General features: G+C 40.8%; 1 protein-coding gene and 1 long non-coding RNA gene across 8 annotated transcripts in view; one reads left to right on the forward strand and one right to left on the reverse strand.

The window, feature by feature from the left end:
• The window catches only part of LOC108407539 (uncharacterized), a 146,902-nt gene that overhangs the window by 82,481 nt on the left and 37,607 nt on the right, over window positions 1-26,814 (forward strand). The window lies entirely within an intron of this gene.
• The window catches only part of ADGRG2 (adhesion G protein-coupled receptor G2), a 110,822-nt gene that overhangs the window by 72,693 nt on the left and 11,315 nt on the right, over window positions 1-26,814 (reverse strand). For 5 of the 7 annotated variants that reach the window (XM_073227614.1, XM_073227613.1, XM_037020454.2 and 2 more), the window contains exon 2: window positions 5,170-5,212. The exons of the other annotated variants lie outside the window; for them this stretch is intronic. The gene's annotated coding sequence lies outside the window, so the exon portion shown is untranslated. The remainder of the gene's footprint in view (window positions 1-5,169; window positions 5,213-26,814) is intronic. 7 annotated transcript variants of the gene reach the window in all.

The raw sequence follows: 26,814 nt of genomic DNA on the forward strand, positions 1-26,814 counted from the left end.
TGAAAAGTCAATGTTTGAAATGATAATCACTGAAGGACCCCAACCTGGTGAAAAACACCTATCCACAGATTCAAGAAGCCCAAAGAATGTCTACAAAAATAAATAAGAAGAGATCTGCACCTAGACACAAAGTGGTAAAATTGAAGAAAACCAAAGACAAAGAGAAAATCTTGAAAGCAGACAGAAAAACAGACAATTAACCTTCAAAGGAGCATCTGTTAGACTGACAGCTATCTTCTCAGAAGCAACAATGAAAGCCAGAGGACAAACAAAAACTGTGATATTGTTCACTACCTGCAAATCCTCACTGAAATAAATCCTAAAAGATGTATTCAGACAAAAGATGTAAGATCTGAGATGCAATAAGGAATAAAGAACAAAGAAAGTGGTTAGTATGTGACCAGGCCCATTCCTAACACTTGTAATATACAGAACAAGAGTTTGAAAAGAGGTCCAGTTTGCCCTTATTCTTCTACTAAGGCTCCAGCTCAAACTACAAGAGGCTTTGTGCATATATATGGACATCCCTGCCTGCACAGCCAAACTCCCTTCTCTCCTGCAAGCAGCCATGCCTTGGTCATTCCTTAGGTCTAGAGGTATGTACACTGCAGCATGGATTGCCCTTGAGAAGAGGCCTGTTCAAATCCTGGAAATAGGCACAGAATATTTGGATAGGGAATTCCAGGTCTTTGGTTCCCAAAGCATGATCTAGAACAAGGATTGGTGGAGGAAAGAAGCAGGCTCCAGGTGGGCATATCTTTGTGTCACAAACTACTCACCATGCATGAGTATGACCAGGAAAGGGTCAGAGAGGAGACCTCTAAACCATGAGACACAGATCAGAGGCCCCAGTTGCTCAGAGTTAAGTTGACCCAGTTGATACTATATATTGCTAAATCCAAATGAACTTTGACTATATAAAAGATTAATAATATCTTGCAGAGATTAGTGAAACATGACAGAAAATATGGCAACTATATTATGTATACTCATATGATATATACTCTTTTAAGATAATATGTATCAATTAGGGGATGAAAAATGAAATTAAAAAGTCTTCCAAGGTCCTTGTATGGCTCTAGAGGAAGCTAAAGGTATTTATATTTAGACATTGAAAAGCTGAGTAGATGTTGTAATTTCTATAGTAGCTACCAAAATATAAAAATGGGGTATATAACTCCCTAACTAGTGGAGGGGGAAAAGCTGTTTTTAGACTATTCAGTCAGTCTGAAAGAAAGAATGAAGGGGGAGAAAAAAAAATAAAGGATGATTAGGAAAAACAGAAGATGGTAAACTTAAACACATATAGAAATCAATGATTCATTAAATAAAAATGGACTATGATTCAATTAAAAGGCAAAGGTTATCAGACTGAAAAAAATAATAAGATCCAATTACATGCTATTTATAAGGACACAAGTAGAACATCTGATACAGAAAGTTTGAAAATAAAAGGATGGAAAATATATTCAATGCCAATACTAATCAAAAGATGTTTATACTAATATCAGAAGACATACTTTAAAGCAAAAAGCATTACCTGTAAAATGGTTCATTCATAAAAGGATCAATTTAATAGGCAGACTGAACAAATTTACATGTGAATGCAACTAATAATGTAGCCTCAAAATACAAAGTAGTATTCTTGACAGAATACAATGAGAAACAGAACACATTCATGATCATATTGAGAGATATTCACACATCTCTATGATCAGTTGATAAAGTTCAAATAAGGAAGTCACTAAGGATATAGAATATTTGAATGATTCATTTAACCAACCTGACTTAGACCATATATGAACCCTCCATTCAACGACTACAGAGTACCTAACCTTCCCAAGCGCACATAGAATATTTATGAAAACCAATCAGGCCATAAAAGAAGTCTCAAGAACAATTTACAAAATTGGAAAAAAAGAAAGGATCATGTTCTCTGACCACAACACAATTGAACTGTAATAAAAAGTTAAATTGTTATTTAACAAGTAACATGACAATGTTATCTGACAATGGGTCAAAGAAGAAGTCATAACATACATTAGAAAATATTTAACTTGATCAACAATAAAGACACTATATATCAAAACATGTGGGCTAGAGCTAAAGATCTTTAGAGTGAAATTTCTATTTTAAATGTACATATTAGAAAAGGAGAAAGTCTTAAAATTAATGAGTTAATAAGCTCCTTCTCAAGAAGTTTGCAAAAGAACAGCAAAATAAAAAGAAAAGAAATAATAAAAATAAAAGCATAATATGATATAGATAGGAAAAAGTCATAAAATAAAGGTTATTAACAAAGCCAAGGTTGTTCTTTGGAAAGACAATTCTGGCAGAATTAAGAGGGGAGGAGTTGGAGAGGGAAGAAGGGGGAAGAAAAGAGAGAGAGCAAGTAATAAGTACATAACCAACAGAAAGAATTTAAACGGCAACATAACTGAAAATGCTACAAACATAAAAGGTAAAAGGATCTTAGGGACAGCTTTATTCAATAATTTTGAAAATCTGCAAGACTGAAATGGGCAAATCCCTAGGGGAAAAAAATGCAACTTACCAAGAAGGAATCAAGAAGAAATAATAAACCTGTATAGACATAACCATTTGGTCTCAAAAATTTTCCCACAAAGAAAACTCCTGGCCAGATGTTTTCACTGGTAATTCTATCAGATATTTAATAAATAAGAATTGCAATCTCGTAAAAACTCAAAGATTAGAGAAAAAAGAACACACATACCCTAATCCATTTTTACAAGTCTCGGATAATCCTGGTGCCAAAATCTGGTAAGTAAAGTCCTCACATTTTTACCCATTTCATAAATCAAATGAGACTATTTACAGAATTCTCTGGAATGCTCACAAAAATGTCTAGCAGCAATTTCAAACCTTGTACACTGGGGTAATTTGAATAAATATAGGACAAAAGGAACTATTCTCAACTTCAGCAACAAAATTTTTTGAAGATAAAATCACCAAGAACTAAAGCCAGCAATGCTGTAATAAGAGAAATGGCATCCCATATGCCAAAATAAACCATGTCCTAAAGATGACAGAAACTGGGTTAACTGGTAGGTACTGAATATGAACTCCAAAACAGCAGCTCTGTGTATCATTTGTCATAGCAATGGAGAACTATATGTCATGACTGCAATATGAAGCTTTCACATCTCTAGAAGCAAATGGAAGGAAAAGTATTTGGTCTTTACAGTACAAAATGATTTTGTTAATAAGCATAAGTGCTTTCTAAAGCAGAAAAAAGCTTTATTCAATAAAACAACTGAGTCAGTATCAGATACACAAAATTAGAAATAAATCATGTACTTAAACAAATACCACAAAACCTTGTGAAAGGTGTTATAATTTTTACCTCCTTCACTTATCTCCAAATTTCTCCACCTGTAATCTCCCATCCTTATTTGATAGCCTGTGTGTGAATTAACCCCCAGCCTTCAGGCTTCTCCCCAACTGCTCATAGTAAATAGGTTCAACAAAGAAAAACAGAAGAGCATGCACAGCAGAGCCATCTGCCTGTCTTTGAATCCAAGCCTCACCACTTACAGTGTAACCTTGGCCTGTTCCTTAACCTCTGGACCTAAACCCTTCACCTGATATAATGGAGGTAATAATAGGATCTACCCCACAGAGTTCTGTAGGGATGAAATGAGATAATACAAAGAAGGTCTCAGTATGGACAAGAAATGTTAGCTATTATATCTAAGCATAAGCAGAAGACAAATTTATACTACACTCCAGTGCCAAATGTAAATAGGTTTTAGAATTGTTTCTCACATTTACTCATTTAGTTTACAAAGATTTATTGAGGTGCTATTACATGCAAGGTACTATACTAGGGACTCAAGATACTGCAATCAATAAGACCTATCTCTCCTGTCCTCAGGAGCTTATAGCCACTACTTAGATTCAGTGGTCACTGATGTGGCCAAATAGTGACTTTTTAACTCAAAAGATACTTTTTCTTCATGGCCCATGAGACTCAACTTGGCCTAAAAACAAAAACAAGGCACCAGAATACAATATCCTTTCCTATACAGACTTGGTCTCCATCTCACCCCAACCCTGCAGCATGTAACTCCACCCACAGCAGGCACTCAAAAAAAATTCCTTAATTGACTTGGTCTGGAATCTGTCACTGCACAATAATTCTATGAATATGTAGAGGAGAGAAATAGCTTTCAAAGCACTCTCAAAATAGTGATCTGACCGGGGCTGTGGGGGCAGGAATGGGGCAGGATGGGGGCAGGATGGGGGCAGATATACAGAGAAGTCAGGTACTAAGGAAAGCAAATCACCCACCAGCATTCTGTGTCCTTCCTTGCTTTTGTCATCATACCGTGCTGACTCCTGCTTCAAAGACGGAGTCTGGCGGTTTAACTAGGTGTGTGACCCTGCTCAGGTATTTTAACCTTGTTTAGACCAGTAACTTATTATCATTTATTATAATTATTATGTATATTACTTAACATCTACATTATAATAGGGTGATTATAATTTATATTGATTATAATAAATACTTGCATTGGTTACAAGATTTCTCTTATTTATACCAGTGAAGTCCCAGAAAACCACTATTTACAAGTCTTAAAGGAAACCAGAAGCGTAAGTCAGTAGTGGCTTCAGAATTTCTATGTAGAAGGGAGTTGGGAGCAGAAATCTGGTTGGGAGGAGCCTTTGGAAGTTTCATGCAAATAGCACTGTAGGTAAGAGATAGAACTCTTCACTGGTCCACTTCAAAACATGAGAAGAGCTGCTGGAGATAGAGAAGCCTATCCAAGGAGAATAAAAGGGAAAAATAGTAAAACAAAATTGCAATGAGTCCTATGTAAACGATCATTCTCCTTCCCCAGATTTTACTGCACCATGTAACTTCAAAATCTGTACTCACTACTGAAAGTTTTCCAAGAACTGGGTTACCAAGAAGAAATGGCTTAACAGTAGAATCCCCAAGGCCAAGAAAATGGCTGAAGAAAAGCTCCAACTGGGAGCAAGGAGTTCAAAACAAAACAAAACAAAACAAATGAACCAAAAAAGAATAGAGTACTTAAAGGGGATGGGGATGGTAAATGAAGGAGGGTAATTTGAAAGAAAAGTAAAAACCAAAACAACCAAATGTTCATTATTTCTACTTTATCACATAGAAATAGCCTCACTCACCTGACAGAAAGTTCAGAAGAAAAGATGGAGAAACTGCACAAATCTGAAAATGAAAAAAAAGAAAAGAAAATTAGAGCCATGGAAAGTTGGGCCTTCTTGGTACCATAATGCTTCAATACTACTACAGTCAGTCCATGGGGGCTGAGGCCCTACAGACTCCCTGCTATCTACCAAGACTTGAACTTGGCAGCAGAGTTACAAAAGAAATGGAGGAAGTAAACCCTTCTTTTAAGGAACATATAAACAGAAGACAAGCCCAAAGCCAGTTTTTGAGCTGACCTAGTTAATGTTTTAGGAGCATGTGTTACTGCTCAGTCTCAGGCTTCATTAAACTGGACAATTAAGAGATCAAATCTGGGGAGGGGTGGTTCCTTTTAGGGACCATGCTTTGTTAGATATTTCCTCATGTTTTTGTGACTTACTGTCCCTAGAGTCTAAACTCCTTGGTATCAAGGATTGGGTCATTTATGTCTCTGTGCCCCCAAAGCCAAAGGCAGAATTCTTTCTCCACAGAGGGACTAAGTAAGTAACTCTGTATGGATTGTTAAGTTTAGCTCAAAGGTGAAGGGGAGAGATGGGGGCATTGGCAATGTCATGAGTGATAGACAAGGCACATGCGTGCTGGGGAAAGGAAATAATGTGCCCTCCCAAAGCAGAGCATTGTTGACAAGGTGACTTGTAGTTTCAGAATATTCCATGGTGCTTTACTTGTAAACCAAAACATTGGTACAGCTGTTAGTCACTTCACGCAGTGGTATCCCCTCACGTAAAATGTGGACATGATGATTTTCTAATCAAGATTTGCAAGAGGAAACAATCTATAGGATGATCTTGAAATCAACCGACCTACTCCTGCCTCAGTCAGCAGACTGTTAAATTAGAAATCCAATGCTCAAAGAGGAATCCAGAATAGGAATTCAAAGAAGAAATAAGGAGTCATGGTGAGTTTCTATTGATCACAATATGTTCTTTAAGAGGGAAAAAAAGGGTAGTCCTTAATAAATTAAGCCCAATATGTCAGAAAAACTTCATTAAGCAATGTTTAAAGAAGAAAAAAAATGAAGGCCAAGCATATTGTCCTGTCCTAGGATGAACAAATTACAAACACATTTCCCAATCTCAACGTGGAATAAATGTAGGATTAACAACTGAAAAACATTCAAATAAACAAAGAAAATCAATTGTGACTTGAGTATGGAAATAATTTCACTTTGCATTTGTGCAAATGAGGATTTTCTACCTGAGGATTTCTGATGAAATTTCACAATTCAAGCACATTGCCTCTTCCAAAACCTTATTGATAACCACAATAAAGTATGCTTAATGGTTCCTGGTAACCAAGTTTATTAAGTCATATGAGGCTCTTTTTGCCCCATTTGGAACACTCTCAGGTAAATAAGAGGGCAATCAAAAATGAAATTTGTTTTGCCTGCTGGATTAAAAAACTTAAAAGCCTAATAACATCTGAAGCTGGAGAGCATGTGGGTAAATGAACACTTGCATATAGTGTTGGTGGAAATATAAACTTAGAGAATAGCTTAGCTATATTTTGAAATGTTAAATGTGCATACTTTTTGATCCAGAAATTCTAATTCCAGAGACTGTCCCTTCAGAAATATTGACAGACATACACAAACAAACACTATCACTGCAGCTTTGTGCAAGGGGGGGTGAAAGCCTAAGTATCCATCAGTAGATGAACAGTCAAATAAATGATGGTCCAACCATATTGTTTAATATTATGTAATGCTTAAAAAAAATGAAGTTGATCCATATGTATTGACATATAAAGATCTTCAATATATATGTCAAGTGAAAAAACCAAGTTTGTTAATAATATATATACTAGAATATGTTAAGAAACAAGCAAAGCTATATATATGTATGGTATTTTATATAGTGACAAGCTGAATGCATATGAAAAAGCCTGAAAGGAAACCCACCAAGCCTCCACAGATAAGAGTGTGATGGAAAGGATGAAGGCCACTAGAACCCATACACATATTCATATATTACTTAGACAATTAAATATATTCTTCTAGCAACAAGCAAAACAGAGGGCCAAGCCATCCAGGTTCTCCAAACTGAGCTCCTAAATCAAGCTCAGAGGCTAACTAGGAGGTAATGCCATCACTCACTCAGCTGGACACCATCTCCTCTGGCCCTGCTCTAATCCAATTAGAAAGGCCCCACTGCGAGCACAAAGACTTCTGGTCTCAGAGCCAAGAAACCCGATTCCCAGCTGGGAGCAGGAACTCACTTGAGCAAGCTGTGGAAAAGAATGTCAAAAGCAATGATGTGAAAATGGCTGATGGCCACAGAGGCCTAAACTTAATTAAAGAACTGCATCCTTCAGCTTCTAGACCCATCCTTGCCACTATCACCACCACACACCCACCATCCTTCATCGCCTATAGAAACTAAACAGGAGTCAGAATCCGATGAGCACCAACACTCCAGTAACAAAACATAATGACCTCCAAAGCTTGGGCTTTTACATCATTGAAAGGGAAGGGCAAGTCACAAAAGGAACCATGTAGACTTGTGTAAGACAAGGCTTGGAACAGAGAAACTTCTCAGAGAAGAACAGCAAATTCAGCAACTGCTAGGATTAACTGAAACCTCCCACAGTTGCAGACTGCCCCAACCCATGACATCAGGGAGGCTGGCAATGCATCTAACTTCCTCTATTTATCAAGCTGGCTAAAACCCAGGGTAATACCAGAGTGACCCGGAAAACAAAAGGGCAAGTGGACCGTACAAGTGGTTTGGGTAGAAAGGAACGATCTCTATGTATTTAGAGCCCTGCTCCAGTGCCGAGAAAGCTCTCGGAGAGGCTGTATCCAAGAATCAGAACTCGTGTGCTCCAAGGCTGCTCAGAAGCCTCAGGGGCCAGCCACAGGGCCCACACAGGCTGGGGACAGTCGGTGAAACAACAGGCTAAGTGCAGCACAGCCCCAGGCAGCTGTTCCACTGCCCTCTGGAGTAACATGATGCTGGTCTAAGGATCAACAATAACAATAAACCCAGTGACATGCAGCATTCTGGAAGGCTAAGCATTTCATTTTGAACCTAATGATTAATTAGTGGCCCAGACTGAGGGGCAGACAGTGGCTCACAGTTCCTGACAATGATACTAACACCATGGAAGAAAGGACCAGAAGACAAAGAGGCCTTGCTAAATTGGGAACAAAGGCAGAAATAAGCAGAGAGAAGATTCTCCACACTTGTAGGAAAACTACCATGGACAGAGATGATGTCTAAAAGGTGGTTCAAACCACAGCCCAAGGGACTTAGACAGGAGGAAGAGTGGCCTGGTATCAATCACTGTTATATTATAGAAGTGACTAAGAGAGCTTTTGGGATTGCTTTCTGAAACATCTTAAAAGATGTCCTCTTAGTCACTCTGCTGAGCCTGTGTACAGAGGTAGAATGAGCCAAGCCAGGAAAAGTAGCTGGTGGACCTCATGCAACTGTTGGTCCCATGCTATTTTTTTGCAGCACTGGAAGCTCTCTTCTCTCACCTGCCCATTCTCCTGTCTTCTCTTCCTCACTTCCCTCCTTCCACTCTCTTATCCTACAGTTTCCCTCTTTTCCTTCCCTCCCCTTACTAGCTTGAGGCTTGCCAAATGTATTCCAGGAGCTCAAATGTTGCTGGTTACCTCTGCCCAGAGCAGAAGAGGAATTAAGGCCACAGGGTGAGAGACACACCTTTAAACACCTCCCTGCTCACCAGCCCCAGCCCTCTGTGTGAGGCAACCACAGCCCTTCACCTGGCATGGATGAACTAAAGGTGTTTTCAAACAGTGCCAGACTTGCTTTAGGGTGTAAACAGTTACCACCTTAAAAGTAACCACATAAGCAAGGCTATACCTATTTCTTTCTCAGAGCAGTAACTTACTATTTCACAAAAAGTACACTTATATACTTAATTTTTTTAATGCAAGTCTTACGTTAAGCTGTATTCATACAAAATTAACTAAAGGTGAATTTTCTTCTATTGGTATGAAAACACTTCACCAGGAAAACAGAATTCAGGAAACTACCATAACCATAAATCAATCCCAAATGCCATACCTGGTATTTTCTAATTAACACTTAACTTCTCTTTCTACTGGGAAGCAACAAATGCTGGGCATAGTTCCCTCTGTTTAAACTATTTCGATACTGTATTTTCAATAATGAAATAAAATACAACTAGAATGACACACAGATAAGGAAAAAACAAACGGATGGGTCCCACCAAGTAACTAAGAAAACCACCGTGTCATTTTCCCTTTGTTTGTTAAGTTTTTGTTGTGTATGTGATACCTGGGCTAGAAAGTAAGGCTGGTGCATTAAAAGTCTTCTGTTTCCAAACAGATTTGCCACTTGAGATGTACTAAACACTTAGCTGCTCCTTAGTCCAATTCCAGGGAGTAAAAGACAAGGAAACTTTTGCCCACAAAATTATCATTGTTCTCACTGGAAATGAGTAAGAAGTTACGTTATTATCCAGCTCTATTTGACAGATAAACTGTGGAAGATAGGAACTTGGTGAGTTATTTTTTAATTCAATGTGAGAGCCTTAAACTCAACTTCTACATCGCCCTCTCTCCATTGACCGTGCCACCGAAACAAATTTCTAGCCCTTCCCTTCTGTGGTACATTGTAAAACTGACCATAAATTCTCCCTATTCCTATGCGTATCCATTTGCAATCTGACCCTGCAGTTCCCCCTATGAAAAGGTGGACACTATTTCTCCAGCCTTTGAATGTGGGTCAGCCTTACCACTTCCTTTGCCCAATGGTACATTAGCAACTGTGATGTAGCCACAAGCTTGGAAAGTGCTTGAGCATGGTAGTTTGCTCTCTCCTGCTTCTCTCAGAGCCTCAAGCCACCACATAGGCACACAAACAAGCCTGAGCTAGCCTGCTAGATGGTGCAGGGTGTGTGCCCAGTCACTACCACTGTGCCAAGCCCCAGGGACAGTCACCTAGCTGACAGGCAGCTGATTGCAGCTGCAAGAGTGAGCCCAACAGACCAGCAGGACCATCCAGCTAGCTGAGTCTAGCCCAGAAGGCAGACTCCAGAACTGGGTACTAATGAAATGGCTGTGGCTTTATTTAAGCCACTAAATTTTGGAGCATTTTGTTACAGAGAAAAAACTTGTATACCTTCTTTCTTCCTTCCCTTCCTCTTCATTCTTTCTCTTCCTCCTGTCTACCCTTCCTTCCTTTCATCATTTCCCCCAACGCTTCTTGCTTTCTTATTTTCCTTCCACAAGTAGTACTACAAGTACCCACTTAAGGGCTCACTAGGTACACAGATACTGGCCTGGGTGAGTTCTACTTCACAGCCTGCCTCATTTTCTTCTAACCCCACTCCCTCTGAGCCCACAGAAGCAGACTCTGCAGTCCTTGCATGGTCTATGGGTCCCACTTATAAAGTGATTCAGCAAGATGTTTCTGTGGACCAACCAGCAGGCCAAAGAGTGGACTCTTGGCAGAGTTTGCAGCCCATCTCTGGGCATTTGGGGGTGATAATCTCTCTGGTAGAGTCAGTTGTCACTGTAACCTGTTGAGGGGACTACTGAGGTATTCTAGCCCTCCCCTCTACCATTACTCCTTGCCACCAGATGGGACATGTAATAAGGAAACAGACTTTCCAAGCAAGACACCCTTCCCTCACTTGGCTGCCCAAGCTAAATGAACAGAAAATATATTTATAACTACTGGCAACAACACACTGTTGGGTGGTAAAATGCTTAGATTTCCATTTGTTTACTACACAAATAATAGAACATCAGTAGGATCTCATCTTGCTAATAACATCAAAGAGCTCAGTACAACTCAGAAGCCAGAGGAGGTCATTTCTTAAAATGCTCTTCTTTCCTCTTCCACATTATTAGCCTATATTTTATTCCCACTCTCATTTTTTCCCCTGAATGATATTTCTTCAGACTTTTTAAAAGTTTGCTTTTCCCTGGTATCCTGGAACCTGCCATTTGTTTGTGGTTAGAACATTAGTGTTTAGTAAAGTCAAATTAGATGTCAGGGTTGGATAAGTGTTCATCTTTTTTTTAGTGATGTTTTAAATGCAACTCTTTTCTCCCTTGGGATTCCCTGGAGGAGAAATCCTCTTCTTCTCTAGGTGCATGTGTGAATGTATTTCACAACTGACCACTGAAAGGTCACATGGGCAGAGATTGTAATGGCTCCACCAACAAGTATAAGTCGAAAGTATACCCTCTGGAACACGTATTAAGGATTTTTCTCAATTATCAGTGCTATCTTCGGGCATAGCAGACAGACTTTACTGCCTCTGGCATCTTCTATTATTTCCCTTCCTCTGCTCTAAAATTTTCTATAATCTCCCCATTTAAAGATAATTACTGACGGAGGATATGAACAGACACTTCTCCAAAGAAGAAATTCAAATGGCCAACAAGCACATGAAAAGATGCTCCACATTGCTAATTATCAGGGAAATGCAAATTAAAACCACAATGAGATATCACCTCACACCAGTTAGGATGGCCAACATAGAAAAGACTAGGAACAACAAATGCTGGCAAGGATGCCAAGAAAGGGGAACCCTCCTACACTGCTGGTGGGAATGTAAACTAATTCAACCATTGTGGAAAGTAGTATGGAGGTTCCTCAAAAAACTAAAAATAGAAATACCATTTGACCCGGTAATCCCACTTCTTAGAATTTACCCAAAGAATGTAGGACCCCAGTTTCAAAAAGACATATGCACCCCTATGTTTATCGCAGCACTATTTGCAATAGCCAAGAAATGGAAGCAACCTAAGTGTCCATCAGTAAATGAATAGAATAAGATATGGTACATACACACAATGGAATATTATTCAGCCATAAGAAGAAAACAAATCCTACCATTTACGACAACATGGATGGAGCTAGAGGGTATTATGCTCAGTGAAATAAACCAAGCAGAGAAAGACAAGTACCAAATGATTTCACTCATCTGTGGAGCTCAAGAACAAAGCAAAAACTGAAGGAACAAAACAGCAGCAGACTCACAGAACCCAAGAATGGACTAACAGTTATCAAAGAGAAAGGGACTGGGGAGGGTGGATGGGAATGGAGGGAGAAGGGGAATAAGGGGCATTATGATTAGTACACATAATGTAGGGGGGTGGGGGGCACAGGGAAGGCACTATAGCACAGAGAAGGCAAATAGTGACTCTATAGCATCTTACTAAGCTGAAGGACAGTGACTGTAATGGGGTATGTGGTGGGGACTTGATAATGGGGGGAGTCTAGTAACCACAATGTTGCCCATGTGATTTTATATTAATGATACCAAAAAAAATCAAATCACACACACAAAAAAAGAATTACTTTTCCTCCTCCTTTGCTCTTGATAGTAATAACCCCTTCCATTTGGATTTGTGGTAAACAAGATGCTTTTGCATACATTATCCCAGTTGACCTACAAATGTTTACAGAGTAGCTGCCAGGCAAATTCCCACCCCATGCCAGGTCCTGGAGAGACAGAGGAAAGCAAAGTTAAGTAATGCCTTCAGGGAGTGCATGGTTTAGTGGGGAAAGAAAGATATGGTGTAAAAGTTAACACCATGAAATGCAAAACTCTGACTGTGATAAGTGACACCAGGAAAAGCATGTGGACCCTGGGTGAAGACAGTGGGGTCTGACCTCGGGGGTCAATGAAGGCTTTCCTGTGAAGTGATGCTGAAACCCAAAGTATAAGTGAGAGAAGTTAACCCAACAAAGAGGCAGGGAAAGACCATACCAAGTAGAGGAAGCAGTATGTACAAAGGCACTGAGGCAGAAGGGAGTACATACAGCCCATGTAAGGAACTACAAAAAGGCCAAGGTGGGCAGGACACTGAGGGGTAGGGGAAACACTCTGAGAGATAAGGTTGGAGGAGCAGGTCAGGCTCAGCTCATACTTGGATTTGGTGGCCAAAGTGAGGATTCATGTCTTTTTCTGAGAGCAATGGAAAATCTCCAAAGGATTTTAAACAGAGGGTGACAGGTTCACATTTTGACAAGATTGTTCAGGCTGCTGAGTGGAAAATAGAATTGAGGAGGGCAGAGTGGAAGTGGGGTTCCAGTTTGGGATTTCTGCTCTCCGTTCTCAAACATTTTTCTGATTTTGAAGGTCTGAGCAAGTCAATAAAACAGAAATCCAAAGTAAGATATATAATCAAGGAAATGGAAACTATAGATTTGCTTATGTTATACACTTATACACACATGAAACAGATGAGTGTGACTTAATTGATCAGGTTATCTTTGATGGCGGGTAGGGATACCACAGGCTTGGACAACTAGGGAGGGCCCAATGTGGCCATGAGGTTGGGCATGGACAGTACAGGAGCACTGAGATGGGAACCTGTTGTTAGCTCAGAGTGGGCAAAGGGAGAGGGAGGGGGAAGAGACTCCCAAGGAGGGGCTTTGCCTACATCATAGGTATGTGTGGCTGGGCCTTAGAAACTGGAAGGCAATGCTGTTCTAAGCAGCTCTCTTACATCCATGAAAACTTCCCAGTTGCTGACTGGCCTTCTCGTTTTCTTTCTTTCCTTTCCTCATCAGGATGTTCTCTTAAAGCATTAACACTACCCACTCTTTTGCTTGTGTTGCTTTCAATTGACTACTAGGCCCTACCGGAAGTAGAGTTATTTTTGCAGACTGGATGGTGCAAGATAGGGTGGGGAACACCTCTGATGATGGAAACTCCTCTCTCACTGGGGAACTTGGCTGCGGCACCAAGCCCTGGCCTCACACCAGAGCAGGGCCATCCATTTTCTTCTTCTTTTTTTAGTATTATCCTCTTTGACCCACCCAGTGCTGTGATTTGTCAGTGTGTTTTGCCAGGAAACCTGGCAAACAACAACTTGACAGGTCAATGGCACTGACAGCCTGATGGAGTCCTCTGAAGATTGCAAAACTGGACACACAAACAGCCCATAAAAATCCTACCTCCCACAAGTGTCTGGACGCTGGCTTGTCCCAAATAACCCATTAGCACTGATGCAGCATGGGTGGCTTCACAGTATTTTTTTTGTATCATTAATCTACAATTACAGAAAGAACATTATGTTTACTAGGTCCCCCCCTCCACCAAGTCCCCCCCACATACCCCTTCACAGTCACTGTCCATCTGCATAGTAAGATGCTGTAAAATCACTACTTGTCTTCTCTGTGTTGCGCAGCCCTCCCCGTGTCCCCCACGTACTATACATGCTAATTGTAATGCCCTCTTTCTTTTTCCCCGCCCTTATCCCTCCCTTCCCACCCATTGTCCCCAGTCCCTTTCCCTTTGGTAACTATTAGTCCATTCTTGGGTTTGTGATTCTGCTGCTGTTTTGTTCCTTCAGTTTTCCTTTGTTCTTCTACTCCACACATGAGTGAAATCATTTGGTACTTGTCCTTCTCCGCTTGGCTTATTTCACTGAGCATAATACCCTCTAGCTCCATCCATGTTCTTGTGAATGGTAGGATCTGTTTTCTTCTTATGGCTGAATAATATTCCATTGTGTATATGTACCACCTCTTCTTTATCCATTCATCTACTGATGGACATTTAGGTTGCTTCCATATCTTGGCTATTGTAAACAGTGCAGCGATAAACAGGGGTGCATCTGTCTTTTTCAATCACAGTATTTTTTTTAATGATTTTTCCAAAACTGAGGTGTTCCAAATGGTGTGGGAGTATTTTTTTTTTTCCTTGTAGTAAGAAAGCCTAACTCCCCGGATATTATGGGAAAACAGGAGCAGACCACATGAGTGAAGTGACTCCCAAAGCTAATCACTTGCCACCAGACCCCAAAGTCTCCATGAACCATGAGGTGCACCCAGCCTGCCTGTTACAAGATCTGTAACTCATTTTAATACACTACAGGCAAAGCAGTGTGACGTTATGGGTGCCAGTGAGTTTGACCTTGAACTCTATGTGGGCTCATCAAACGAGTGCAGAAAGGCCACTCTCCAGAGGCAGCTTCTACAAGTCCTCCTGCCACCCAGACCTCAACCAACAATCCACACTTTGCTAGCCAGCGTGTGGAATGCCAAAAACATTCTTCAGGTGAAACTAGTGACTCAACCAGAATGATGAATAGAGTGCAGAGGGAGAAAGTATTATTTCTTCCATCTGAAGTCTAACAGTCACATAGGTTAGTCTCAAGAATAGATGAAAAATTTTACAGTAAAAAAGGTGCAGAGTGAATATGAAACAGAGTATTTCAATTGGTCTTGCAGGTTCTTAGTGGAAAGGGTCAGGTTGAAAGGAAATGGACCAAAATGGGAAAGTCAGGTTACAGCTAGTGAGGTTTTTCAGGAAGGAATTTTCAGTGACTTCCTAACTCCCTGTGAACTGTTGATAAATAATAACCATAGTAAAGAAAGGTCGCTGTGCCCACTCATGAAGTATATGGCAGAGTGTTTCAAGGGGTAAAAACCCCTGCCTTTGAATGCTGGCTCTGCCACTTGCTGCCCATAAAACCTCAGGCAACTACCTCAGTCTCTTTGTGTGCCACAGTTTCTTCATCTGTAAAACGGAGATATTACCAGTAGTGTCCAACTCACAGTTGTTGGGACACATTAGTGTCTCATGAAACACCTAAAATAATCCCTGGCACATAGTGACTGCTCAATAAATGGTCATTATCCGTATGATAGTCAGAAATATAAACTGAAAATAGCATTTGATAGGAAAATGATTCTACTTGAAGAAAGAAGATATAGGATGCTCATGCAAGTAAAAACAAGTATATAATATCTCAAAATATCACTGTTAAAACTCACGTTTCACAAGTATTATAAGATGTCTTTAGTTATTCTATAGTAATAATGCCAAATTTGTCAAAGCATTTTCTCATGTAGGACATTGCAGAAAAAAGGGGGGGTGTAGGAAGGCAGCAAGTATTTTCACTGAGTCATGATAAGAATGACCAGTATTTAATTTTAACCTATCACAACTTATAGAGTGAAGCAGTTGCAGATACTTAGTGCCTCTCTACCTCAAATTCCTTACACATAAAATGGGGTTAAATCATTATATTTATGTCCTAAAATTCTTATGCAGAGTAGTGCATAAGTACAGGAAAAGTCCTCAGCATAGAGTCTGGCTTACAGCACATGCTCAAAAATATTAGCTGTTAGTGTTATCACCAGCATTACTCTTGTAATTGCTTCATATGCCTGGGCTGTGGGTAAAATCAAATGTGCTTCTCTACAAGAGACTGTGTTGGCTGTGGGCCCACTGCCCTTTCTGTGCTCTTTCCTCTCGGGCCATGCGGCCCTGCCAGGCCCCTCTTCTACCTCTATTCCCACCCTATAACAGATACGCTCAGGAATGGTAGCTAATATCTGCCTTTGATCCCTGAGTGTGAAGGTCCTAATGAGCTTCTGGTCTCAAAAGGTACTGGTACTTTTAACCAACTCAGACTGGTTGAATTAATGACTGTAATTTGTTAAAGAAATTTGGGGTCTGGGGGAGAAACAGAGGAAGATATGTGAGGCACCAGGGCCACCTTTTGGGGTTCAATCTCTCGCAGCCCATGGGTTGTCTCCACCTGGCCCAAGTGGAGAACAGCCCTGCTAAATGGAGGGCAAAGGTGTGCTGCCCTGCTCAGGCTTCCCATTCAACAAAGATTTAGTGAGTAAATACCATGTGCCATGCACTAAGAGAAGCCCTAGGAACACACTGGTGAGCAAGACAGATATATAGTTGTGCCCTTCTAGAACTTTCATGCCAGTGGGACGCTCAAATAAAAATGTAAATGGACAAATACAGGAAACAATTACAAGTTTTAAAAAGGTCTGTGAAAAAAAAAAAAAAAAAAAAAGGTCTGTGAAAAACACATGAGGAGATGAATTCTATTCCTACATAAGACAGTGACACAGGAAGTATGTGCAACTTGCTCTATATTATAAAGTCAGCAAGCAGAAATATGGCACTACGTGATCATTTTTTAAAGATGTTCATGTTGGCAGGAGTCAGGCTAATGCTTTGCCAGCATGCCAGGAAACCTTAACTCCAAGTGGAGGAACATCACCCTTTTCATTCAGCTGCTCTTCAATGTATTTTCTTTACTTCTGGACCAGTGCCTTAATATTTTCTCTCAGACCAGTTTCAGATGAAAATATGTAGGAGAAAAGTTTATCTTAAAGGAATAAAAATCAGAGTAGTTAGAGAACATAGTAAATGTTCATTTCTTTAAGCTGTTTAGCTGAGGTTATATGACTGGACGAGAAAATGCCTTCCTTGCTGAGCTGGTGTAAAATTGCTTTCTTCTTAATAGACCTCAAATGCCAACTCTGGGGAAAGGGGTGGATTATATTTGTTTCATCATGGTTTTCTATAATTTCCAAAATTTTAACAATAAAGATACACTATTTTTAAAAACATAACAATAAATCTTCTTCTTCTTATAGGCATAGTGTGTTTGGGTTTGTTTTTTTAATCCAAGTAACAGCAAAACAAAATTACACTAAAAATATTATTTGCTGCTCAATAAAATTTTTACATGATTAGTACTGTTAAGTAAAAAACTAAAGCAGGAAAGTGGGCATAAAGTGTGTGTGGGAGCAGGTGGCAGTTTTTGAAAGGTGGCCAGCAAAAGCATGATAGGAATATGACATCTGAGCAAAGATCTGCTGAAGGAGGTCAGGCAGTAAGGCCGGAGGGAAGGAAGGACCCCTGATCATCTCTTTACCCAGACAGACAAAACTGCTTCAGACACAAAAGAATCAGCCTGGACTTCATGGAACTAAGCAAGGAGTCAGAGGAAAATGAAGTGATGGGTTGGCATAGCACTGAGATAAGAAACAATAGCCAAGCCTTAAGAAAATGCAGGCTATGGTGGGGCTAGACTCTAAGCATTTCATTTGTATTAACTCAGTCCCTGCAGTGACCCTAGCTAGGGTACATACATAATTTAATGTCCAGACTGGGGTACCTTACCTGGGACTAAAATGAGACACTAGTAATTAATTAATGCAGAGAAAATAGGCATAAATCACGGCTGGCTCAGGCAAACTGCGATATATCCCCACCTTACCCAGAAGGCATACTATTGTAACTGCCTTATAGAAAAGGAAACTGAGGCATGGCACAGAATAATTTTGGTTAAATAACTTGCCTGAGATTATGGAGGTAAATGGCACAGTGAGGATTTGAACTTGGACAGCCAGTCTTCACAGCCCACATTCTTTATGCCTACACAGCATTGCCTTTCTGTGTTTTGTATGCTAGGAAGCTCCTGGTGCTAAAACCTCAGTTGTTTCTATCATCAGGAGAAGGAGATTAGGCTGGAGAAAGCACCAGCTTTTAGAGGTAAACACCACCACTTTACAAGGTCAGCAGCCCTGGACAAGCCCAGTAACCTCTCCAGGGCTCAGTTCAGTCACCTGTAAAACAAACCTAGTGAGATCAACCTCACAACGCCACTGCAACAGTCAGATGAGGCAGTGTTTCTGAAAATACTTTGGGAACTGAAAAGCACAACATGGACATTAATTCTAAAAAGTTGTAATTATGTAAAAATCTGCATTTTCTCTGCAAAGGGCCAGATAGTAAATGTCTTCTGTAAAAGGCCAAATGGTAAATATCTTAGGCTTAGCAGCCCATATGGTCGAATTCAACTGTTGTAGCCAGAAAGCCGTCATTGACAATCTGTGAGTGAATGGCTGTCTACGGCTATATACCAATAAAACTTTATTTACAGAAACAAGTGAAGGGCCACAAGCCATAATGAGCCAACCCCTGACCTAGAAAAATAATATTTAAAATTGCAAACACCTCAGTGCTCCCTGCATCTATGCTGATTCATTTTCCAACAGTTAGCACTAATCACTATCTAACATGACATACATTTTACTTATTATTTGCCTCTGCCACTAGAAAATAAGCTTTGTTAAAGGCAGAAGTTTTGTCTGTTTCTTTCACTGTTGAGTCCTCAGTGCCTAGAAGAGTGCCTGGCACATAGCAGGAATTTTATAATTTGTTGAAAGAATGCATGGACGAATGAATGGAGAGATTCTGAAGGAGCTGGACACATTTTGGGGGAAAGAAAGGCAAATCTGTGGCAAGTGAAGAAAGGAAGCAGAAAGAGAATAGTATCTGAAAACCTAGGGGAAGATAAACGAACTCAAACTCAACTTTGCAATTCCTTGTAGGCAAAGGAAAAAGGACTGCAGGTTTTCCTCACTATCTGAAAGTTTGCTTCCCACCACTTTGCTTTTACAAAATGATAACTGCTTCTTCACTTTACACCACTTTGCCAGTTCAACTTATGAAAGGCTTCACAGGAATGCTCTGCTTTCAGACAGAGGGAGAACCTGTAGTTCCAAAACCATTTTTGTGGGTTGTGATGAACATTTGGAAGAGCTAAAGACATCAAACAATTTCCAAAATAGCCTGGTTAAAATCAAAATGAATTACTGGCTTGATTTAGGTTAAGAGAAGAGCTTAAGGTTTGTTGCAGATTACTAATTATGAGTGTGTGTGTGGTGGTGGGGGGGGGGGTTAATCCCTCCTCACCCCACACCCTGACAAACATGGATTCAGATGTTCACTGGGAGTGATCTGGGAGCAGTATAAAATTGATTCAGCAGATTTTGCAGAGAAACCTGTCTATTTTTCCCTAGTGTAGTTCAGGGCTCAACAAGTTGCAGTGTCATTCATCCAAATTTTTCTTCATAGTTCAATTCAAGCTATGGTTAAAGTTAACAGCAAAATATTGAACTGAATAGGTACATTCAAAAGAGAGAAAAGTTCTCTATATGAGCTGCTTTATGTAACTCTCTCAAACCAAGACCTATATAAAATATTCAACTGAGCTACCTAATGCTCACTGAAAGAAAATACTACTACACTTCCACAAAAAACAACAGTGTCTGTCTAATACACAGCTCATAGTCTAAACAATGTTCAGCTTTCCAGGCACAATGCTTTGCAAAACTTTGGCTTAGCATAGAGTAAACAGCATTGGCAAAGATTCCTCTAAAGAACTCTGAGCCTGACCCTCTCCAGTGCACTCGGCTCGATGTTTCAGTGCCTACTGCCTGCCTACAGTGTGTGAGGCTGAAGAGCTTTGTTGTTAGGCTCATGAGTAATAATTTAATGTGTCTTTAACTTCTTGAAGAAATAAACTTCCACTTTCTGATTGATTTAATATGGTACTGGGAAGAGCACTGGACTTGGAGTCAAAAGACTTCGCTAAAGGACTGAGGAATGAAGGAAAAGGAATAGAATAAAAAAAGATGAAAACTAAGAAAGGAAAAAATGAAGAAGGAAAATAAGAAGGAATGAGGTTCTGATTCATGTCAAGGAGGGCGCTTGAAAACAGATGCTAAGTGAAAGAAGCCAGACACAGAAAGCCACATTAGACTACAACTATTTCAAAAGCCAACATTTAAAACTTCCAATAGACAATGCAGAATAGTATCTTTATGTCTTCGGGATAGATAACCTCTCCCACTCTGTGGCTTATTTTTTCACTTTTTGTGATGTTTCCTGATAAACAAATTTCTTACTTTTCATGTAGACAAGCCGCTTCTTCTTTTATGTTTTCCACTTTTTGTGTTCCTATCCTGAACAAGTGGGATTCTACAACGATGAAACTGAAATAGCCAGTGAACACTAGTACTCAGAAAAATACAAATCAAAAATCAAAAAAGATATAATATCATACCTCTAATCTTAGCAATATTCAAAAACCTGACTATGCTAAGTGTTAGCAAGGATGCTGAGCAACAGAATTCTCTTACATTGCTGTTTAGGCAAGTGACCTGGCAAACATCTAGTATAGCTAAAGTGGCATGTATGCCACCACCCAGTACTTCCATTCCTAGATATAATCCCTAGAGAAACATTCATATATTAGGCCAAAGAAACATGTTCAATGCTGTTCAAAGCAGCTTCATTTTTATAACAAAATCTGAAACAATTTAAATGACCATCAATAAAAGAATGTATAAACTATGTTATTTCTATAATGGAATACTATAGAAATACTATGGAAAAAGAAATTAGCTAGAGCTACATGTAGCAACAAGGACAAATCTCACAAAAATAATGGGTTATTTTTCATAACATGAAAGTTACAGGAAGAATATGACAGTAAAAAAGATACCAATCATATAAAGTATAAAAGTGTGCAAGTAAACTTTGCTTAGGGAGGTATTCACAGGTAGGATAAGTATAAAAAATATATATGAGAAGATAAAACACTGATTTCAGGATAGTGCTTACCTCTGTGTATTTTTTAAAAGCTAATGCACAGCCAGGGTTGAGGACCTCTAGATGACACCACTGATAAAGCAGGTCCAGAGGAGATGGAATTACAGGCACTTTCCTTGGCAGAACTGAACCAGCACTGACCCACACTTGATGGGTCCCCCTAGGAGCAAAGGCCACATGAGCCTGACTGACACAGTGTTCTGATAACCTGAGCTGATTATCCACAAGCAACTGATCCCAGCAATAATGAGACACAAGAAGGGCTCGCTGTACCTCAGGTACATGTTGATGTTAGCAGACAAGGGAGATGTCCTGAAGTGGAAATATCAATACTTTATAAAGGATTACTATTTGGTAACAAACAGTAGCCAAGACTATCAAAATCACACTTAACATGAAAATCATCCCATACATAATTTAATCTTTGATGATTCAAAAAGTACTTTAAGCTCCAGTAGCACATAAGAATCGTGGCTACAAACACCTTTTGCCATTATATATAATCTGCTGGTTCATAAAAAGTTTGTGTTGATAGGAGGATGGATAAACCTTTGAGAGGTTGTACTTCTACTTCTCCCTTTGCATAGCATCCATAAAACTCCCTATTTCAAATGTCTTTCAAATCACTCACATATCCAAGAAAGCAAGGTTAACTCAATTTTATTTGGAGAAACCCCCACTTCCTTTGTAGTACCATTTCTTACCTCTAGGTGGGGCCTATTCCCAATTTGTAGCAGCCCAGTGACCTCATGCTTTTTGAACTCTTATAGGAGACCTCACATCCAGGCATATCAACCAAATTCTGTGCCCATTTACATTAAGTACTCTTTAAACCAAATAAATCAATCTCTAATTGTGGAATTTCAGGATTCAGCTAGATGAATAGGTGAGATACTGGGGAGGGGTGGCAGACAGAGAGTATCTGCGCAGTTACGCTAAGAACTGGACTGTGAACCCTCAGAATTCATATGTTGAAGTCCTAACCCCCAGTGTGACTATCTGGAGACAGGGCCTTTAGGAAGTAATTAAGGTTAAATGAGATCATAAGGGTGGGGCCGTAATCTGATAGGACTGATGCTTCATAAGAACAGAGAGTCTCTCGCTACCTCCCTCCCCCTAGCTCTTCCATGTATTTGAGGACACAGCAAGAAGATGGCAGTCTGCAAGCCAGGAGGAGATCCGAGTAACAGGGAAGCAGTCACCTGGCCATCCAGCCTCCACGTTTCCATGGATGTTTACATCCAAGCTGGCCCTGGTGATGTAGCATATCCCCTTAAAATACCAAATCCAGGGGACCAAGGTCTCTAATTAGGAATCCCAAGATGCCCAAACAAAGACATGGGTGTTCAGCCTGGCGGGCAGTGCACCCTGGCAAAGGTACAGCAAGACTGAAGGAGAGCCACTTCAGAGTGCCTGGCCAGGCCACCCAACCCATCATCCCTGCCTGGTAAGGATTCCAAACAGGAGAGGAACCACAGAAAGGGGAATTCTGCATACAACTTCTTAAGGGAAGAAGGCTGGGTCATAGAACACTTCTGAACATACAGAAGTGCTAAGAACCCTAATTTGGGCACAGGCAGCCCTAAACTGCACTGAGAGGCTTAAATTGTGTCAAGGCTCAGATCCACTTCCACTGTGGGGAAGAAGGCAGGAGGAGGGGGACAAGCTTAAGACACAGCTAGGAGGAACACTGATGACTGATGTAAAGCTTGGCAAACAGGTGTGGGTACATCCAGCAAACTTAACATCAGGGGCCTCCATGCAGTAAAGTGAAGGTCCAAGAAAGGACTCCTTGTCCCAGGGGCTGGGCAGAGAGCCCACAATAGAGAACCCAGGAGAGGAGGCCTAGGGAAAGGAGCATGAAAGTAGGATGCAGCCAAGATGAGGTTTGCAGGGGTCACAAGATATGGTCAAGGGCTCTGAGGCAGAACTCAGAGATATAACCCCTAGGCAGGGGTCAGAAAGACAAGACTCAGCTGTGCTGAGAAGCCACAAAATCTATTCTGTTGACATGATCCCCAAATGGCCCAGGCACACAGCATTCTCTCCATTATTCAGCTTGTTTCCAGCCCCCTGAGAGGTTGGTGACATGCCAACAAAATAACTAGACACTGTGAAACCCCCTAGAACAAACCCCAGAGGGCTCCTGTGTTGTTTTTGTAATGGGGTTTTATTAGAACAAGCAAAAGTACTTCCTGACTATTGGCCTCAGAGAGGCCTGCCATAGTTTGGGTTCCTCCAAAGGTTAGTCTGAGGGCAAGGATCTGAGAGCAAGTAGTTTATTTAGGATGTGATCCCAGGAAACAGGAGAATGGGGAAGTGAGATGGGGAAGGAAGGTGGCTAATCCAGGTGTGTCATCAAGCCACTGTGGGGCCACCCAGTTCTGGGGACTCTGGGAGCCAGTGTGGACTGCCTATCTGGAGCTGGGCTCTTTAACTATCAACGGTCCCCAGGCATTGGTTGAGGGCTGCTCCCGGGCTAGGTGAAGTGTTAATTCCCTGGCACTCCTGCCTGCCACATGGGCAGGCAGAGCGGGCTCTTGGGCACAGAAAGGTGCAGCTAGTGGCTGGAAGGGCTGCTGTGCACTGAAGTAGTCAAGGCCAGGGATGATGAAATGGACACCTAGTCTCTCTGGAATGAATGAGGAAGTACAAAACATTGAAGCCAGGAGGCAGAGTGGTTTCATGCCTGCCCTGCCCCAGTCCTTTCTTCAGGTAAGAACCTGGGACTCAGTGTGTGTGCGTTTTGTTTCACGTGCGTTTGAGGAGTTCAGTAGTTTTTCTTCAAGTGTTTGGAATGTCTGAGGACAGACTAGGTGAGGGGAGGTTAAATGAAATGCTCAAAGAGCCCTGGCTTTGTCTGTCGCCCTAAAGCAGACTGCACAGACCTGGGTCTTCAGCCAGTGCAGGGAGGAGAGGCACTGGGGCTGAGATGTTTATCACCGTTTAAGGGGCACCGTAGAGGTTCCACATAATCCCCAGCTGTGCCCTAAAGCCTCACTATTCAAAGTGTGGTCCCCAAACAGCAAAAATCCCCTGAGCTACAGATCCTGATTTGCATTTTAAGAGGATCCCTAGGTGATCGATTCCTACATTTGAAAAGCACAGCTGTAGACAATACTACTCGCTAATTCCTGTATGCACGAGTCCGTTCAGTGACTGTGTCTCCTACCAAAATCAAATAGAGGGTATTTGCTTGATTTCAGGCTACATTTGCTCTGTCCAGTTTGTGAAATTAACTTCAGATTTGCTGAATGGAGTAAATTAATGCAATTTGGGACAATGGGAGATACCAGTGACAAATCTGATGGGGATGTAATTACAACAAAATAAAGCGTCCTTCACTTGTTCAAAACCTCCTTCGATTATTTCTTTCTTCCCTTCTTTTTCTTTTAACTTGGCAAAATTAGGAATCAGTGCTTAATAAGCCTGCACCATTCCAAGAGTATTCAGAAGGGTACACCTTTGCTTCATATCTGCAAAATACATTCAACAGTTCCAGGAGTGTTTTTCATTTAAAATAATTACATGTGTGTGTGTGTGTTTTGCAGAGAAGGAAGAAGTGTGTGTGTGTGTGTGTGTGTGTGTTGCAGAGAAGGAAGAAGCAAGCCAAAACTCTTAAGATCTTTAAAAATCACATTTTTATATAGGTAGTGAAGGAATAAATGAGCATAGAAACAGACTTTCTTAAAAATTTTAAAGTTTTAAACTGATGCTAAAACTTAATTCGTTATAAATAAAAAGCCTCAGCATCACATATGGATACAAATGTGTGAGTTATGTCCAAAGGTGGCTACTAATCCTAATTGCCTTCAGGAAAAAATAACTGACAACTGTGAAAATGGCTGGAAATATATTTAAAGCATTCTTTTAGATATTGAAGGGAACAGAATATCACACCCCAAAATATGCCACTTTGGCATAAGGATTATCTTGAAGCTGATTATTTTTAAGAAACAGCAGACACAGGAGAAACTCCGAAAACTGAGTAGAAGTTACGCTTTTGTAAGAGACATTGACACTTAGATGGGAAATCTCCCTTTGTAAGGGTGTCTCCTCTGTACCAGGAAGAAAGGAAGACCAAATTCCTAGAAACCCCTATCAATAGATAAGGGAACTTAGATCTGTTTAACAACCTGACCCTTGTTGACTGTGCTTTTCCTGGTGATCTCCTGTTAACAGACCTTTCCCTATACCACCCCCCAACATTTTTCTTTTGTCTTTAGCTAGAGATGATACAAGGTGGTGGCCTGGGCCATTTCAGGGAGTTACTCGGTTTGCCTGGATAGACTCCTGTGTATACAGGGGGAACACATGTTATTAAATGTGTTTTTTTCCTGTTCATCTGTCTTTTAGTATAGGGGAGTCTCAGCCAAAAGCCTAGAAGGGAGGAGGGAAAATTATTTTTCCTCCCCTATAGTATTTAACCAAGTAGTAATGTGTACATCAAAATATACATACAGGAGTATGCCTGACAGCACTATTCATAAAAGCCAAAAACTGTAACAACCCAAAGGCCCATCAACAGCAGAAAGGATAAACTGTGGTACAGTCATATAATGGAATGGGGTAACTACAATCACACGCAACCATAGGGATGAATCTGACAAACAATCCTGAGTGAAAGACGTCAGATATCCTGCGTGGTACTGTTGCTGGGCAGCTGTGTCTGGGAGGTTTCCCTGCACACTAGGAGAAACCTCAGCCTGGACAGGGAAGGGTTCTTGACTCTGAATGAGAAAGAAGTCTCAAGCAGGTCGGAGGAGTGTAGGTAAGGAATTCATTAAAGTGAGAGTGGTTAACATATGGCAGCTGCCCTCCAGGCGGCTGAGAGTAGGGAGATGCAGAGGGAAAGTTTGCTGAACTCCTTCTCGGCCTAGGACAGATTCCCTTGCTGACTCCTGAAGCTAGTGTCACCTGGCTTCCCTTGTCCACTTAGATCTGTACGGCGTGGGGCCTAGCCCTACCACCTCAGGATTTGGGGGAGCCATGGAGCACGTGATGGAGTGAGGTTATGTTCTGAGAGCTTCTCAAAGGAGATTTTCAGGCAGGCTACTAAGAGCAGATCATGCAGCTGCAGTTCCTTCCAGGTCACCCAGGTGATGGAAACTTGCCGGCCCAAGTAAGAGCTCTCAGCAACCCCTCCCTACTTATCAGGAGTAAAGTGGAGACAGAGTGAAGACTTGGAAATAAAATGAAATAGCAGAGAGACAACAAAGACACTTATCACTGAAGAGCACAGAGACAAGACATACTAAGTTGAACAGTGAGAAGGCTTTCTTTAAGAGTATGCACTTAAAGGGGAGTGTGGGCACCCTCAGAGACGAGGCACACTGAAAGGCTGGGGATTCTGTCTTTAAAAGCTTCCAAGAACGGGGCAAAGGGCGGGGCGGGGGCTTGTTTGGTGTAGACTTGACTTGTGGTCT

This window comes from Manis javanica, chromosome X (genome assembly GCF_040802235.1).
Source record: "Manis javanica isolate MJ-LG chromosome X, MJ_LKY, whole genome shotgun sequence".
NCBI classification, from domain to species: Eukaryota; Metazoa; Chordata; class Mammalia; order Pholidota; family Manidae; genus Manis; species Manis javanica.